We start from the raw sequence: 10,035 nt of genomic DNA, 5'->3' as shown, positions 1-10,035 counted from the left end.
AAACACACTAACTGCGCTTGCTTCCTGATTCCCCTCCGCCTACGTTACAGTCAAGGATCTACCCACTTCCTTGTTTTGTCAAGGATCTATTCACTTCCGTCTCAGTTGTTGAGTTCTTAGGGATAGCATGTAGATTTGTTGATAAAGTCTGTAAATAACTTTCTTCAAACAAGGATCAGACCTGATTGATGACCTTCAGATTGATGATGTAGAGTTCAGTGTTTAATGACCTGTCAGATTGGAGGACAAATGGGGTCAAAGGTCTTCAGATTGAGATCAATGGAGTTCCTGGTTTGCTGGTGCCACTGTATGCATTTTTCCATTCCTCAGCAGTGATAAGCAATGTTTATTTATTTGTTTGGTGTGTTCTGTAATGTATTAGCATCAGAAGTGAAGTTTTGTTAGTTTTTCCCAGAGCAAAAAAAGCAACACATAACTGTATATCATCAAGTGTAGAGAGTGTGCAATGTAAAGAGTTTGGGGAGGTTAGAAAAAAGGTCTACAGTATATTTTAATGTCTTCATAATATCTGCAATAATTTAATGCTGTATACAAAAACTACACGTTTATATTACATGTATCACACACCATAACATGGTGCGTGGCTCTTTTTGATTCGAGGTGGCAGGTAGCCTAGTGGTTAGAGTGTTGGGCCAGTAACTGAAAGGTTGCTAGCTCAAATCCCCAAGCTGACAAGGTAAACATGTTCTTAACTGACTTGCCTAGTTAAATAAAAAATACTAATCTTCCTTTAGAGAGAGAGCCATGACACAGTAGGTTTGTGTTTAGACAGTGAACACAATGCCTCACAGCCACTGTCCAGGAAGGAGACAACATTACATTGGTAATGGGTGACGCTGCACCGCAACAACAAAAACTAATTCCACAGAGAAATGGCCACTGGTCAGGATGTCAAATCTGTCAATAACACAAAGAGAATATAGAAAATATGTTAGAATATAACATTATTCTGGAACATGTCTAACTTTCTGGAACATGTCTAATGTAATGTGTGATGCACATGATACATGGAACATATTGATGCGTTTTGGAGCTACTATACGTGATTTGTATTGAGGCTACTGTAGGCCTATGTGGTACCTGTGTAATACTCTACAGTGACCAGCCAGTGACCAGCCAGTGGCAGACTCAGATAGACCTTCTCATGTACTGTAACTGTGCTCTTCTTAGGTTTCCTGCCAAACGTTCTTGCCAGAAATGTCCTCTTGTTGAGTCCGACTCCCTAATAGCAGCTACTGCAGTATCTGCCTCATGGACAGGTGACAAGGACGTGATGTTTAGGGAACAGAACGTAACCTTGAATGTGGCTTCCACATCACTACCTGTGTATATTACAACAACTAATGACTCACTCACCACCCAACAATGATCAAATTGAGCTCATCAGGTGACACATCATTATCTCCCTGGTGAGTCAGAGGAATCAAAACATCGGCCAGGCAGTGGCATGATCAAAACAACCCAGCAGCACACCTTGTCCTTAGGTGATGATGATGTTTTCAATTTGAAACACTGTAACATTTGGATTTTTCTCAAAGCAATACGTTCTTTATTTATTATGAGCCGGGTTGGATCCCATCGCTGACACCAATTGTCTGACGTGTTCTTCACTTTTAGAGTTCAGTTCTGTGGATTTGGCAGAAGACAAGCACTGCTTTGTGATTTGTGGGCCTGGTATTTGATTCCTACTAAACTGATGCTGTGGCGTTCTTATACACAGAGATGGTATCTTTGAAGAAATGGGCCGACCAAACATAATTTTTCTGTCTGTTGAACCCCAGCCAGGCTCTCTCCACTTTCTCCTCCCCATAAACCGCAGAGAGTAGAGACGGAACCATTTCAACTCAGAAGATTGATAGTGTGTTATTAGGATGTAGAACTCACATACTACATGGGACTTTCCTCTTTATCTATTGTAAATTACTTGTTGAGGAATACCTATGGGACATTTACGAAGAGACAATGTTCTGTGTAAACTGTTTATAAAGGTTGTAATAGGGATCCATACGCAGTTATAACGGCTTATAGTAATTCATTTAATTCACTGAGAGACAGCTAAAAGGATATAATTCATTAAGAGACAGCTAAAGGGATGTAATTCACTAAGAGACAGCTAAAGGAATGTAATTCACTAAGAGACAGCTAAAGGAATGTAATTCACTAAGAGACAGCTAAAGGGATGTAATTCACTAAGAGACAGCTAAAGGAATGTAATTCACTAAGAGACAGCTAAAGGAATGTAATTCACTAAGAGACAGCTAAAGGGATGTAATTCACTAAGAGACAGCTAAAGGGATGTAATTCACTAAGAGACAGCTAAAGGAATGTAATTCACTAAGAGACAGCTAAAGGGATGTAATTCACTAAGAGACAGCTGAAGGGATGTAATTCACTAAGAGACAGCTAAAAGGATATAATTCACCAAGAGACAGCTAAAGGGATGTAATTCACTAAGAGACAGCTAAAGGGATGTAATTCACCAAGAGACAGCTAAAGGGATGTAATTCACTAAGAGACAGCTAAAGGGATGTAATTCACTAAGAGACAGCTAAAGGGATGTAATTCACTAAGAGACAGCTAAAGGGATGTAATTCACTAAGAGACAGCTAAAGGGATGTAATTCACTAAGAGACAGCTAAAGGGATGTAATTCACTGAGAGACAGCTAAAGGGATGTAATTCACTAAGAGACAGTTAAAGGGATGTAATTCACTATGGATGTTATTGAAGTGTTGTTTGTGTGACTGTACACAGGTACAGTAGACACGGTGTGAACTTGTTATATACACTCATAGTTCATACAAAAGTATTACCAAAATGACGCCTTATGAATCCTTAGCACTGCATTTGCAACAACAACAATGTTGTTGGTATGTTTCTGTACTTTCCAGTCATAGTTTAGTGTAGTGTTTTTGACATGGATTCAAGGTCATCTGACTTGCAGCACACCAAGGCACATTAATTAATGGTGCTGCAGCTGGCGGTACCACTCTGGCTGATACGGTGCTTACTGCCTCATCTCTCCAAGTCTCCCTGTGTTTAGCTAATGTTGGACAGCTTCCCACATCCGCTCAAATAGCAGCATATTTCCTCATTCAGCCTTTTGAAGAGTTGCCAGTGTTTTAAAATACTCAAGTCTCACACAAGTTTTGGCCTTTGCCTTATCAACCTCACTGCCCAAATCCAACACCACCTGCACCTGTTATTCTAACATCAACCTCTTTCTGGTTGTAAATCAAACCCCCCAACGGAAAGCTACGCTATTATTTCTGACCAGGCTTTGAGGCTCATCTGTAACTTTTCTGTGGAGTTGTCCCCAGTTTAGGCTTACTGTAATTTGCATTGTGTTGATAGAAACTTGAGTTAATGTTACTATTTATCCCCCTCTGAGGGGCTCATGTTGCTCCTCCAATATAATCTTAGTGAAAGGTTGTTACGTTTACAGCTGCAGCTACTATGTTTTTGTGTTTTGGTTCTAAACTTGTTATGTATTGATTTAAATGAATGCCAGTACAGCTGAAGAGATCGTGTAGTCAGTCCTATGTACCAGTTAGTTAACAATGGACATTATGGAACACCAAGGCCACCAGCCCCCAAGGCCACCAGCCCACAAGGCCACCAGCCCACAAGGCCACCAGCCCACAAAGCCACCAGCCCCCAAGGCCACCAGCCCACAAGGCCACCAGCCCACAAGGCCACCAGCCCCCAAGGCCACCAGCCCACAAGGCCACCAGCCCACCAGCCCCCAAGGCCACCAGCCCACAAGGCCACCAGCCCCCAAGGCCACCAGCCCACCAGCCCCCAAGGCCACCAGCCCACAAGGCCACCAAGCCCCCATGGCCACCTCATTCTTTTTATTAATTTGCAAATGACCTGTTCTATTACTTGCTATTGTTTATTTGGCTCTTTATTATTGATTATAAACTGGCTGGGTTGAGCCCTTAATGCTGATTGGCTGACAGCCGTGGTATATTTGCCATATACCACACCTCCTCGGGCCTAATTGCTTAAGTATAGTACTACATTGTTGAAGGAGCTAGCACACAAGCATTTTCATTGCACCTTTTATACCTGCTGTACATGACAAATAAAAATGGATTTGATTATTGTTATCAACTATGGTGGTGTCTGTATCAGTCATTACTATCCATACAGAGAGATGCTCCATATAGGCTCTCTCTGCTGTCCCCAACACCTGACTAGTGTTTGTGTTGTTGTGTCCGTGGCCAAGCTGCCAGCCAGCTGTGCTGCTGTGAACTGACTCCAGTAGTATCAACAGATAGTGTAGATGGGAGTGACCAGGTGCCTTAATGGCACCAGCTTCAACTACAGGGCCCGAACAGAAGAGGGCTTCATCCCTCTGCACTATCTTCCATTTACAGTTACTGTAGACTTTAAAGTCAGTGGAAATGGATGTAGAGCAGTAGACAGTTAGGGTAAGGCTAGTGGTGTGTGTGTGTGTGTGTGTGTGTGTGTGTGTGTGTGTGTGTGTGTGTGTGTGTGTGTGTGTGTGTGTGTGTGTGTGTGTGTGTGTGTGTGTGTGTGTGTGTGTGTGTGTGTGTGTGTGTGTGTGTGTGTGTGTGTGTGTGTGTGTGTGTGTGTGTGTGTGTGTGTGTGTGTGTGTGTGTGTGTGTGTGTGTGTGTGTGTGTGTGTGTGTGTGTGAGAGAGTGAGAGTGTGAACAGAGGGACATTGTTTTGAAGCTGACTGAGGGGGATTTCAAAAGCAGTTCAGATACATTTAAGCAACTCAAAAGCTGATAAAGAAGACATGGTGATTCATTTGACAAAAATGGTGTGTTAGTAGGACATCTGTACAGTTTGTTGTGGACTGCCCTCAACAGCAGTGTTCTGCACTCCATTGAAAATAGGCCATATTCTCTGCATGTATACGATACATTTTCACTGCAAGTGCCGCCTGTTTGCTCAAGGCACCAGAAGTATATTCAGAAGTATATTCAGAAGTATATTCAAACTTCAGAGTCCTCTGCCATGAATGAAAAGCAGCATTTGTAATTTTCTATAAAGCCTGTCAGTGATTTAGACTACAGATGAATCAAATGACTGAAAGTCGACTGAGGCGATCAATTAGTGCAGAGAGCAAATGAAGTGGTTTGCTGTTCTACCTTGAAGTCCATTCTTTCTGCTGAACCTGCACGGTGTGGGAAAATAAAAAGATGGGTCAGCTGCAGTCTTGAGTAAAAGTCATGCATGTTTTATTTGAAGATAATTTGTTGTTTGTAGAGTAAAAATTCATTCAAATTGCCTCGGGAGCTATTACTCATCTCTGATATTTTTAAGAAATGCGGAATGCCTCAGAGTTCCTCTGGATAGCTAAACCTTTACTATAGAGGAAAAGGGTCTATGTGTGTTAGACAAAAAGAGAGAGAGAAAGACTGCAACTTTGTGCCTCATTCAATCTTCGCTATCAAGATCTGTGGTATTTCTCAGTCCTTCCTATCAAACAACATCTAAAGAGGTATCATGATTGATCTGCCCATTCGTCAGAACACAGAGAACACAAAGAAAGACATTTTCACAAAAATACAGTAGTTGCATTTATGTTGAAATAATACATATGTAGCTGGCAATCATATAAAGTATTAAATATCATAGTATTAATTAAGCTGTGAAGTCATAAGGTACCGCGGACAAGGCTCTGCAGTACACCACTAGAATGAACAGCAGTCTGACTTGTCTTATAGCTCTGTCTTTATTTCCCCAGCCTGCTTCAGACTCAGCCCTCTCCAATCTCCAATTTCCAACTCCCCTGTTGATGGTAAGATAAAGGACTTTGACACAGTGACTCTTCCCAACATGACAGTCTTTTTTCTTTCTTGCTCTCTTCCCTGAGTTTAAGAGTTGAATCGTGGGTCAGCAGCTTTTAGCAGAACCCCAGACTAGAATTCCAGATGGTGAAGTCAGAAACTATCTCAGCTCATCAGTTTAACGAGAGCTGCTGCGTATATCCTCAGGCCAAAGCTTCCGGCCGCAACACGGCCCAAATGCTGAACAAATTGAGCATATCTTGTCTAATTGGTTACAGGATGGCCACTATGTACCCTACAAGGAAGATATGAGGAGGAAATGATGCAGAGTAGGTACTTCTGTTAGGGACCACAAACTCTGACACGTCATCCTGCAGTATAGACCAAATGTCCATCTAGGCCTATGGCCGTTTGCTAGTGTATTGGACAATCATTTCTATGAAGAGAAAAGTTGACACGCTGTTATTAATGATCCGGGACATATTCCCTGCAAGAACATTTCTGGCAAGTACAGTAACAAATTGAGGCAGTTACTGAGAACAGAGCTGACAATGTTGCAATCAGTGGTGATGATTGGTTGCTTTGATGTCCATGTAAACTGAGATTGAGGTGGATGCCATGTTGAGTTCACTTTCTTCCATGTCTGCTGTTTGTGTCAGTGTTGCCATGAGCACTGAGGAGTTGGCAAGACCAGAAGCAGTACAGATAACCTTAAAAGCTGTCATATATCAAAAACAGTGGGACTGCTCAAGGACTTCTCATGTGGCTAAATAGAACAACACATTGGGGTCTATTTGTAACATTTCCATTGGTAAAATACATCTTTCTTCATTAACATGCTTTGTTTCCCCCTATGTTGTTGGTCCAGCAATGAATGATTTAGCTATCGAAACTGACGGCAAAAAAAAAAAAATGAAAACATATATCACAAAAATGTGTCTTGTTATGTCAGTCACTCAATCATCTGAAAATTGTTAGTTAGTCTAGCCAGCCATCTAAATTTGTAGTAATCCGACACGGCACGCAGCTTTAAAACTCTATCTCTGCCTCATTGCGAAATGAGTAGAATTGCATAATTTGTTTTATAAAATTGTTAAAATGTGTAGAATTGTTGTAAATGAACTTTAAAACGTACTTTTTTCTCTCCACCATCAAGAGAGAAATACTAAAATATTTTGCCGTGAGGTTAAAAGCATTGGATCACTAACCGAAAGGTCACTGGTTCAAATCCCCGAGCCAACTAGGTGAAAAATCTGCCCTTGAGCAAGGCACTGAAACCTAATTGCTCTTGTAAGTCGCTCTGGATAAGAGTGTCTGCCATTTTCTCAAAAGTGGGGTTACAAGTTTATCAACTTTTAAAGCTGAATTACTTTTCCATTGTTCTTCAACTGCAGTGTATGATATACCATTGTCTAGCTGAGTCTCTACTTTTATCCAAAGTAAAAAACACAATTTCAAATTTTGCTACATAAGACCAAATGAGGCTGTCGGTCACAAATGACTGAAAAACATTTTTAAATAAAACAATAAAAAACGGTTTAAAGAGGCTGGAGTCAGCCCTGCCTATGCAATAAGCACTTTTCACAGCCATTTCTGTTCTGCCAGCTAAAGCAGTGAGTCACTGACTCTAACCTCACAAACACTATGTTATGTTGTGTTTTTCCCTGTGTGTTGCAGTGTGTTATGATAGAACTCTGATGCAGCATTCTGCTGTCCCCCCCACCATCCAACTGGCTAAAGCTGGGTCACCCCAGCTATTTATTACTGAGCTCAGTAAACTCACTGAGGAATTTGACCATACAGACACAGGTTCTGACAGATTCCTGGATCTCTGCCTGGTTTTACAGTTGGACACTGCTTGTTGGGGGTTTTGATGAGTGAGGAACACAGTGTGTGTGAGTGTATATGGGCGAGCGTCCTTGTTTGTGGGCGTACAGTAGGCTTCACTCCCAGGTGAAGATCGGCTCCTCTCTCCCTTACTAACGCCCTGGATGGGGTCACAGCAGACAGGGTTGGGAAGAGGAGTTAGTGCACTGTCACAGAAGGGAAAGTAGCCTAACATTTTCTTTGCATCTGAATGTGCAAGATTTGGCAAAAAGCTAATGGTATGCTATTACAAGTCATTGCTTTCTATATCCAGTTTTTCACATTCTTTACCTTGCTGGTTTACAAAGCTTATTTCAGACAAACAATGGACCATTCCCCTGTGACTTAAAATGCATCCATTTAACTTTTGAACGCATTAGACAATACAATTCCTGAAATTCTCAACTGGTCGAGATAGGGTCGGGGTCACGTTCACGGATAGTGAGTGTCTTTGTGTTGCTCGCTTAACTTTGCCAGAGAGTTCAACCAAGAGTCAGCACCTGTAGGTTTTGCGCGGCCCTTTTTTGGTAGGCTATAAATATATAAGACTTGGCCATATATACTCCTTTCTAATCGAAACGGAATTCTCACTGTGCTGATGCAAGTTAGCTACATTAATTATTATGCACCACGTGAAGTTTTGACTGATTCTTCGACTCAGTGGCTGCAGTGCCATCATCAAATGGCGGGAGGAAATCGGTAGGCTGTGCCAGTTAAATAGCCATAATCCATGCTGTGTTACAGTGAGAGCATTTTAGGTGAACATTTCTTTTTTGCTATAGCAGCCTATACATAACCTTCCGTTATAGAGAAGGTGTTGGATTCTTTCCGATGGCACAATTTGTCTCCCTGTCGTCGAGGTAACGAGATAGGCTAGTCCTATATGTTTCGTCTTTCAGACTATTTCTACGTTTTTTTAAATAACATAATTCGTTTAGTTTCGGACCAAATAACAGTGACATGTCAATATGTTGCCTTTTCTAAGTCATAGCCCCGTAAAAATACCGGTAATTTACACAGGAAGATACTTGCGCATGTATTGTAATAAAGGATGTATAGACAAACCCTCAATTTCAGTGTCAAGGTCACAAACCTGTTTTGACAGAATTTACACAAATAAACATGTCTATAAATTTCACGTCAGCATCGACAAAACATTCATAATAGCCTATAAATGTAGGCATACTTCAAATTAAGGAGCGTAATTTGTAACTATTAATATAAATATAATGTAACAATAAAACACAATAATACGTTATTATTATCATTATTAGGCTAATATTTGTATTATTATAGGCTACTTTGATAGACGTTTAGACTGAGATATGTTCAACTTTTTCGACAGCTTCATATAATGTTTAGAGATAGAGTGAACGAATGAAGAAAAAATACAGGAATGATCAGAATACATTTAGTCAAAACAATTACACATACCTATCAGAAGAGAGGCACCTCTCGAAAAACAAATGGTTTTACCTTCATAGGAGCCGCTTATTTAATCAATGTTAAAACATATTCAGGCTATGATATCATTTCGCAAAACATTTCGAGAGACGAGAATGCCAGTCCATTGTTCATGTTGTATTTACGAATTGTATTTCCGTAAATAGGCCACTTTTAATTGCTTTCATGATACAGGCTACGTGCAGTGACGAACTGTATGAGAGACAATTATGTTTAACTCACCGAACCATGACGACTTCCTCATGACGCACTGCATGGAAAAGAGACACTGATTTACATTTATTTTAATTTTATTGAACCTTTATTTAACTAGGCAAGTCAGTTAAAAACAAAGTCTTATTTACAACGACGGCTTACCGGGGAACAGTGGGTTAACTGCCTTGTTCAGGCGCAGAACGACAGATTTATACCTTGTCAGCTCGGGGATTCGATCCAGCAACCTTCGGTCACTGGCCCAAAGCTCTAACCGCTAGGCCCCGGCAGCGTTAAAATGCGTTAAAATGTTTTAGCTAACATAAGTGTTTGTGACCAAAAAGATGAGAAATTATATTGTTATTTCAGAAGCATATAGCTTACACATGTTGTTGGTCTTCGTATGCAGTAATATTAAATATGTATCCACTTCCCATATATGTCCTACTTTTGGGATAAATGATTAGAAATAAGCCACCTCCGGAATAAATTAAACACACAGTAATAATAATTCCAAATCGAACTATTTGGCAACATCCAAAGATTCAATGAATAATCATGTTCCAGAAAAGTCCAGCAGTAACATTGGTACTGACAATTTATTTGGACATGTTGTGAAAATAATAGTGAAACGATGTACAATTGTATTACTATTTCTAAATCCCCCAACTGGGTGCTATTCAAACAGAACTCTCTCTCTCTTACTCACACACACACACACGCACAC

This window comes from Oncorhynchus gorbuscha, linkage group LG01, assembly GCF_021184085.1.
Source record: "Oncorhynchus gorbuscha isolate QuinsamMale2020 ecotype Even-year linkage group LG01, OgorEven_v1.0, whole genome shotgun sequence".
In the NCBI taxonomy this organism is placed as follows: Eukaryota; Metazoa; Chordata; class Actinopteri; order Salmoniformes; family Salmonidae; genus Oncorhynchus; species Oncorhynchus gorbuscha.
Note: the sequence above shows the minus strand (reverse complement) of the source record.